This window comes from Arvicola amphibius, chromosome 9 (assembly GCF_903992535.2).
Source record: "Arvicola amphibius chromosome 9, mArvAmp1.2, whole genome shotgun sequence".
Taxonomy (NCBI): domain Eukaryota; kingdom Metazoa; phylum Chordata; class Mammalia; order Rodentia; family Cricetidae; genus Arvicola; species Arvicola amphibius.
In genome coordinates this window covers 55,830,904-55,839,711 of record NC_052055.2, presented here as the reverse complement: position 1 = coordinate 55,839,711, position 8,808 = coordinate 55,830,904, and positions in this window count along the sequence as shown.

Sequence of the window (8,808 nt, the reverse complement as noted above, 5' to 3'; positions counted from 1 at the left end):
CGTATTGCCTGGCGCTCCCAGTAGAGAACAAAGTTGAACAATCCAGTGGCTGGAATGCTCTTCTAGTGACAGCGGATCATGGGCTATTTTCCCCATTTGTCAGGTTTAAATCTGTACCCCAGAGATGGTCACACATTTAGTTGCTGAGCTCTGTCAAGAGGGCCTCTCACGTCAGCCGCAAAACCACACAGGAGCTTCTTGCATGGATTTTCTGTTGTCAAATCACAAATGGCAAAGAGAGTCTCCTAAATATGTCACCATATACACTGGTCAGGCTGTCTGCAAGGAGCCCAGACTCACGCCGTAGGAACTTGCATGTAGGGGTCTAGGGAGAAGTAGGGATTTAGCCACATGGCAAGCCTCATGGCTGCAGCAATGGGATGAAACCGCCAGTGTCCAGCAGCACATGCGACCACATTGTTTGAACACTTCCTTCCCTAGTCCCAGGCCTCAGTGCTATATCCTTTCGTGGGCATCTAGTTTTTCCTTTCCCTAGCAACTAATGGATTATCTCTACAGCATGGCAGCTTATTTCCTCAGAGCCAGGGAGATTTCCGCTCAAGCAGGGAGAAAACTCGCAAGAATGCGCAGTAATTCAGAACCTGCTGTCAGAAGCGACAGCATCACGCGGCTCCCAGGGAGCCATCTTGGTAGAAGATGGCTGTGGCATGCACAAGCCTGCGGGCACGAGCAGGTGGAGACTATTAGCACTGACTCGGAGTCAAGCTACCACACCTTCTCTGGAAGCGAAGGGTATTTTCTACTCGGTAAGAGGTCATCTGGCAACTATTGCCACCTTTTAATGCTTGTTCCTGTGCAACAGGGAAAGGCAAGCCTTTGAACCACATTTCTCGGGCTTCTTTGTTCTTGGTTTCTCTCTGTTTCCATGATTAAAACATTGACCAAGGCTACCTGAGGGAAGGAAGAGTTTGTCCCATCTTCCAGGTTAGAATCCATTTTTTTCCCCTCCCCCCTAGAATCCATTGTTAAAGGAAGCCAGGGCAGGAACTCAAGCAGACACCTAGAGGCAGGTACTGAAACAGAGACTGTGGAGGATGGCTGCTTACTGGCTTGCTCCCAGGGCTTGCTCAGCTATCTTTCTTATACAGTCCAGACCTACCTGCCCAGGGATAGCTCCGCCCACAGTGGGGATTAGTTAGCAAGTAAGAAAGTGCCTCACAGTGTGTCCACAGGCCAATCTGATGGAGGCAGCCTCTTCCCAAGCGTGTCATGCTGATAACTGAAGCTGACTCTCACAGCATGCTGTAGATTTGGCTAAGAGATGCCATTTGGGAGACAGAGAGAGTGAAGGCCATTCACTCTGGCATCAGTGGTGGGTGACAGTCATAAATGGCTTCAGAAGACCGAAGGTGTCTCCAAGACTGCCCATCCCACTGTGGTCTCTGACTTGAGACTGGAGCAGCATGACTCCAGCAGCAATTTCTAGGGTTTTGTGACCTCTGATCAGCTGTTTCCTGAGCTCCAGAACTTAGCCTGGGGACGTGGGACTCAAACACCTGACTTATTTTTTAAATTCTTCTTGAAGTTTCATTAATTACATAGCTCCCTGCAGTAAGTTCCTTTGTTTCTGCCAGAGAGATGAACTGGTGTGCTGATGGCAGAATGAATGGGGTCACGGCCAGGGTGATGCATGACAGCTCCCTACTGCAGCCGCATCTGGCCATCTGACAGGTGCACAAGCTCCCACAAGTTGGATCATATATAAGGCACTGTAGGTAGCATGTACAAGGCCCTGCAGATGGAACCAGCTTTTCTACCAATGGTTGGGAAACTGAACGAAGTGTGGGCAAGGTAGCATTCTGTGGTGGTTTGAATGAGAACGGCCTCCATAGGCGCCTCGATTTGAAGGCTTGTTCAGCAGGAAGTGACACTGTTTGAAAGGGTTAGGAGGTGGCCTTGTTGGAGGAGCTGTGTCACTATGGGTAGGCTTTGAGGTTTCAGAAGCCCATGCCAAGCCCAGTGTCACTTTCTCTTCCTTCTGCTTGTGGATCTGGGTGCAGAACTTCCAGAGACTTCTCCAGTACTGTGTCTGCCTGCCTGCCGCCATGTTTCCCACCATGCTGATAATGGACTAAACCTCTAACACTGTAAGCAAGACCCAAGTTTTTATGAGTTGTTGTGGTCATTGTGTCTCTTCATAGCAACAGAACAATGACTAAGACAAGCTTCCTCTGTTGACTCAGAAGACGGGTCACCTCATAATGCAGGCAGGACCCACACATTGTCCAAATTTGAGAGCCACACAAACCACATTGACATGACACAGGCTATCCCACAGACAGACAGTCAGGGAACTTTTCAAAGTTGACAGTGACCCTGAAGATAGAGGAAAGACAAATGGTCTAGCCAAGACCACACAGCTAGTCAACTAAATCTGCCCACCCCCATTATAGAACATTCTTTTATCCTGAAGCATGGCAGTGCAGAGGGGACTTGGATGAAAAGAGGGAGACTGTCTTACCTTGCTGAGCCTCAGTTACTGGGTTGATGAAGAAGCAAGGGCAGACTACTTTCCCCTTAATTTCTCAGATTTATGTTTTAACAGAACACAAAGGAGCAAGCGAGGCGACCAAAAGCACTCAGACTGTCTACGGTCTGCATTTTACAGCACAGCTATAAAGTGCCAACCAGAGAAGCTTTCATGCTCTGATAGGAGGCACCAGAAGCTCTTCCCTTCAATTTCAATATCCCTGGGGGTTCTGCGAATCAGTCTGGGGCTGTATATGAAGCTGTGTTTATGTGGGAATGAGAGTGTATAGTTTTCAGTGGATCCGCTAGAGAATCCACAACCCCCAACATTCAAGAAACTCTGCCATTGGATTTCGCATCCCTTCAACACTGGCTTAGTTCATTCATTATTAGGGGACACTTACTGAACCTACTGGACAATGGCAGAGGCGGCTAAAGTTCAGCATGTCTGAAATCTGAGCGGGATCTGCCATGCAAACCTGCTTTTCTGTTGTTTGCTGGGTGGGGACTTGCTTTGTCATCTAGTTGGTCTCAAATTTGGGAGCTTGGCCCCTGTTCTGCCCCAGGTTCCAAGGTCTATTCAACTGATAAACCCTAAGACTTCCACCTCCTATCTGCTCACATCCAAGGCATGGTTTCCTCCCTGCTGCAATGTCCCTAGCCCTGGTGGCCATTGCCTTTTGATGGCTCTCACCGATTGGGGGAGAGGGGATCCACTCTGTACCCCTGGTGGTGTTTTGGCAAAGAATGTCCAAGCCTAGCATGGACAACAACTTTCTCTTGCATAGAAATGTAAAAACCCTTGGCGTGTTTTCAGATCCTGGAGCATCTTTTCAAGGCTAAGAAGTCAAAAGTCCATGCACTGTCCAGACAGGAGCTGTAGCTGGGGCATCAGCACCCAGGGGAGGCTCCAGTGGCCTCCATTCTGTTCCTTAGCGCTGAGAGGTCTCTATGCAGCAGTTTCTTCCAAGATTCTCCTTACCCCTAAGTCCCCGTCTTTACCCCTTGATTTCTCTCATTTGTAACGTATAGTGTAGTCAGATCTTTTTGTCGGGATCGCCAGCTCCTCAGTAATGACATGGAGACTTTTTATTAATGATAAAAGATTGGCTGATAGCTTAGGCTTCTTACTAACTTGCCCTTACAACTTAAATTAACCTATTTTTATCAGCCTACTTTTTGTCTCGTAGTTTTATTACCTTTACTCTGTATTGTCCATGCTACTTCTTCTCTGGCTGGCATCTCTGCCCCCCCTCCACCCCTTTTCTTCCCAGTGTCTCCTGTGTGTCTGAAAATCCTGCCTAGCTATTGGCAATTCAGTTTTTTATTAAACCAATCAGAACAATACATCTTCACAGTATACAAAAAGATTATTCCACAACGGTATGGTTTACGCATCAGCTTACCCCCTCAAGACTTTCCAAGCTCACTCCCAGCGCAGGTCTTCTCCTCAGATTTGCTTACAGCAGTGCATCATGTTGGTATCCGAAGCTCTCATTACTGTGTTTCCTGAGCCTTCACTGACGTTCATCTCAGGATAAGGACTTACCAATTTTTAAAATAAATGAACAAGGGCTAAGCGAATTGGAAGACAGATAAGACCGCATGATGTCGTGAGGGCAGTGTTGGCAGATAGTAAGCGTTTGCCAGTAACTTGAACTTCTAATTTTGAAGTCCTTTTCCATGATCAGAAAACCATGGTTCTGTGTTGACGTAACAGAGTCACATCTCTTCCCACTGGTAAACATGTCGAGCCTAAATGGGGCTTTTAAGTCATCTCGAGTCTAGCCTGCAAACTTCTCAGAAAAGTGCGTTCCTGTGGTAAGCGTGTGTGGGTGCTGTTTGCTCTTTATTAGTGGTCCTGCGGGTGGAACTCAGAGCCTCCTGTGGGCAAGGGAAGTACTCTACAGCTACACTTCTAGATCAAGTTCTCACCTCTAAGCTGGGCTGTTCTAGAGAGCACTGCTGCTCCCTGCTCGGCAGGAAAACCTGCTGTGCAAGGTGCGTGGGGTGGGGGTTGGGCGGCTGTGAATGGGTCCAGCTAAATGGGGTGATTCAGCGACTCATGCTTTCTTTTCCGGACTGTTTACAAACCTTTCCATGAAGTCAGAAGTACACTAGGCTTAATACACCCGGGGTTCCTCAAAATAGTTACAAAGTAGCAACGTTTTGTTTATGCTTTTCAGGGTGGAGGAGTTTAAACACATAGTAAAGCGGTTCCCTGATGCAGGCATCCACATCACCATGACCCAGTGGAGAGAGTTTGTACCCGGGTCTCTCTGTTTTCTTCTCTACTTCCTTCTTTCTGGATTTTTAAAAGGCGAGTTCTAGACTTCTTGTTACATGAGCAGGAAACATTTGAAAGCATTAGCCCCTTGTCAGAGCATCATTTAACAATGGTCTCAGATGGCACAAATGTCCGTTTTCACCGTGTTTGCTCTTGTCTGTCTTGAATGGTTTGTCAGAACCATGACACTCTCCCAAGCTTTGCCAATCTCTATATCCCCTCTACATTCTCTTCTTGTTTTTCTATTTAAAAGTTTTGCTTTTGTTAGTTTTTCTTTGTTTTGAGGCAGGATGTGGCTGTGTAGTCCAGGCTGGGACTCTTCTGCCTCAGCCCCCCCAAGAGCTGAGATCACCACTACACCTACCTTCTTTCTACCTTCTTCTTTCCTCTACATTTTCTGAAGAAAAAAATTATTATTGTAGCCTTTTTTGCTGAAGATTGCTCTCATACATGCATTTGAAGAAAAGATGGGGGTGGAAGAGGAATAGCAACTGTAGTGATTGAGGAAGGAAGGGCTTGGAGGGATGGGAAATGAAGGCAGGCTGGATAGCAGCTACTAGAACACAGCAGGCTAACGGAATACCTTCCGAGGTTCTGCACAGGCGTGAGTGTCACTTGCAGTGTGCTATGACACGTTGAATGAAGATCTAGAAAACAGGGGTTTGCAGAACCAGGTGTCAGGAAATACTGATGCAGGAGAAATGCTAGTCACCAAGATTGACCGGCACACTGCACGTGTGCTAAAATTCCACACTTTACCCCACTAACACACGATTATTACATGTCAAAGAGATTTTAAAACTGATTTCGGACTCACTCAAAACTGTTCCTTAAATGATACTTACCAAGGCAGAAACAAAGGTCAATCAAATGTTCTATATTTATTTTAACTTAATATTGCTTTTTTTATAAAATCTTTTTAAAAATAGCTCACATAGTAGTTTGTACTTCTTGAGTTGGAAGAGATGGGATGGTGTGTGTGGGGGGGTACAGTTCCTCAGACTTCTTGTTCCTTATAACCAGAAGAGATACCTTTGTACAGCAGTCAAGAGACGTCCAGCAGCTGAAGACAGCCAGAGTCCACTGTCTCCGCTACCATCTCCCATCTCCCTACTTGTAACCCGCCCAGCAGGTCAGTTATTCAGGGTTTGAAGAGGCGCTATCTGAAAAGACATGGGCAAGAGACAGAAACGAGACCAAGCAAGATTCAATTGTCAAGGTCTCGGTTTATTGAAGCAAGCTTTCGTCTTAAATAGTCGTTCAGAGAGGAACTCAGGCAGAGAGGGAGGGGGGAAGGGATGGAGGGACTCGGCAGCTCGGCAGCTATGTGGGGTAGTTGCAAGGTCAGTGGTTAGAACACCTCTGTTAGCGATAAGCAAGGAATAATGGGGGCACTCTATGTGCTTTCTGGACCTTGAGTCTCTAAGATTAGCACACAATGTTTTAGTTAACTTTAAGTTTTCTGTCTCAAGGTTTTTACTTCAAGGCCCTGTGAGAAAGGAGAGGCCTGAAATGGCCCCTGACACCTACTGTCTTCTTTGCAGCCCTGACTGTCCCATTCAGCACCTAGCATGCAGGCACCCCTGGATATGGGTACTGTTGTGGTTTGTTTAAGGCCAGGGCTGCTGATGCTCATGCACTGATGACCCAAGATGGGGAAACCACAGCTGTTAGGTCTGAGACCCACGCTATCAGATTCGGATCATTGAAAGCTAGTCACTGTTATGGCCTCCTGTGGTGACACGCCTAGCCTAATTTGACGTCCTACTAAATTGGATCACTTCAGAAAGCATGTAGGAGATTCTTTTCTGGGTCCCCTCACCTTCTCTCCTGCTCTGAGGGACCCACAATATTTTTTTGAAGCAGGCAACTCTCCATTCATTGTGAGCCTCTAATAGGAATTCTTGGCAAACCATTTGTCTTAGTTACTTTTCCATTGCTGTGATAGAACGCCATGACCAAGATGACTTATAAAAGAGAGAGTTTATTTGGGGTTCACAGCTTCAGAGGGTCAGAGTCCCATGATGGTTATGGCAGGGAGCATGGCAGCAGGTGGGCAGGCATGGCGCTGGCGCAGTAGCTGAGGGATGGTATCTCGAGACACAATCGTGAAGCAGAAGCTGAACAGAGAGTTGAGTTAAATTGGTGAGTCTTTTGAAACCTCAAAGATCACCCCCAGTGGCACACCTCCTCCAACAAGACCACACCTCCTAATCCTTTCCAAACAGTTCTACCAACCAGAGGCCACATACTCAAACACATAAGCCTATGGGCTATTCTCATTCAAACTACCACACCATTTAAACGAGGCTATATGTGTTGACAGATGGCTGAATGGAGGCATGCATATTTCAAGGCTCACACCCAGGCTTTGGGAATCCTGGGACTTTGATTGCAGGCCCTTAACAAAGCCATTTTTCTCTTTGCTCCCTCCCCCACTACCTCTGTGTCAGTCAGCTGCTGTCTCTAGCTTGCCTAAGATCCCATTATTGGAAATTTTCAAGACAGTCTTTGATAAAAATCTCTCAATATTAAAAAAGTTGAGAGCCTAGTTCTTCTTGACGCTGTTGTCATTTTTAATCTTTTCCACAATCAAGCTACTACTTGGGCTTGCCCTTCTGCTCTCTCATGGACTTTGCTCCTTATATCCAAAAAATCAACGTATATTGCTTTGAAGTATTAGCTCAGAAAGGTGAGTGTTCCTTATTTTTTCCCCAGAATAGCCAGTCAGTAACTATTACAAGTAATGTCAGATTTGTCCAGCACTGTGCTCAGGGCTGGGTGATGAGTGTGACTTTATTAACTGTATGTGTCACCTTTCATTATGTGTGAAATACTTAGAGCGATAGTGGGGAAGAATGGAGCCTTCCGTTCTGGTTCAAGGTGACAGAGGTTGGGCTGGGCTCCGAGGTCTGCTCTGCTGCTTTAGGTTATGGCAAGGCTGCAGGGTGTGATGGGAGAGAGTTTCTCAACCTGGACAGTCAGGGAGAGCGTGCAGGGGTCTGGGGATATGGCTTCGGAGGCACATACTCAATGGCCTGTTTCCACCGTCTAGATGCCGCCTCCTCCAGCCAAGGATTCATCTGTGGGTTGATTTGTTGCCGAGGGTAGCACTTCTCAACAGCACCACCAACTAGAGGCCGAGTCGTTAGCGCATGATTCTTTCTGGGGTCAAGAAAAGGGGCACCTGGTGAGGCGATGTCCTTGCTCGATGCCAGTGTGAGAGTCAAGGGAGTCAAAGACCAGCCTGTGCAATACAGTGAGACTGTTTATTTAAATGTGTGATGGTTAATCATGGCTGTCAACTTGACTCCATCTGGAACCGGTTAAAACAGCTGGGCACACCTGTGAGGAGGTTTTCTCAATTGGCTCCTTTGAGGTGGAAAGAGTCACCCTAAATCTGGGTCACACTGTTTGGTGGCAGCCCACAGAAAAGGACATGGAAGAGAAGGAAGCTTTTGCCTTTCGCCTGCTTGTCCTCACTCTCACGGGCAAGTTCACCCACCCTTCTGCTGAGGCCTTCCTGGTACTGGAACCTAGTTCTTCAGTATTCCGACATGGACTGAAGGCCAGTAGCTCTCTAAGAATCCTTTGAGACATCTGGTCTCATAGACTGAATGATTATTAGATTTTAAAAAATACTTTATTTTATGCGTATGGGTGTTCTGCCTGCACCTATGTCTGTGAACCGTGGGCATGTCTAGTGCCAGCGGAGGCCAGAAGAAGGCATTGGATCTCTGGGAACTGGAATTATAGACGGTTGTGAGCTACCATGTGGGTGCTGGGAGTTGAACCTGGCTCCTCTGGAAGAGTAACAAGTGTTTTTAACTGCTGAGTCATCTCTCCAGCTCTCAACTACCAATTTATTCTTAGCCTTTCTGGCAGGAGACACCCACTACTGGACTATCTGGACCACAGCCTATAAGCTACTGTAATCCATTTACCACACACACACACACACACACACACACACACACACACACACACACATGCATTCATTCCATCAGCTATGCCCCTTCAGAGAACCCTGA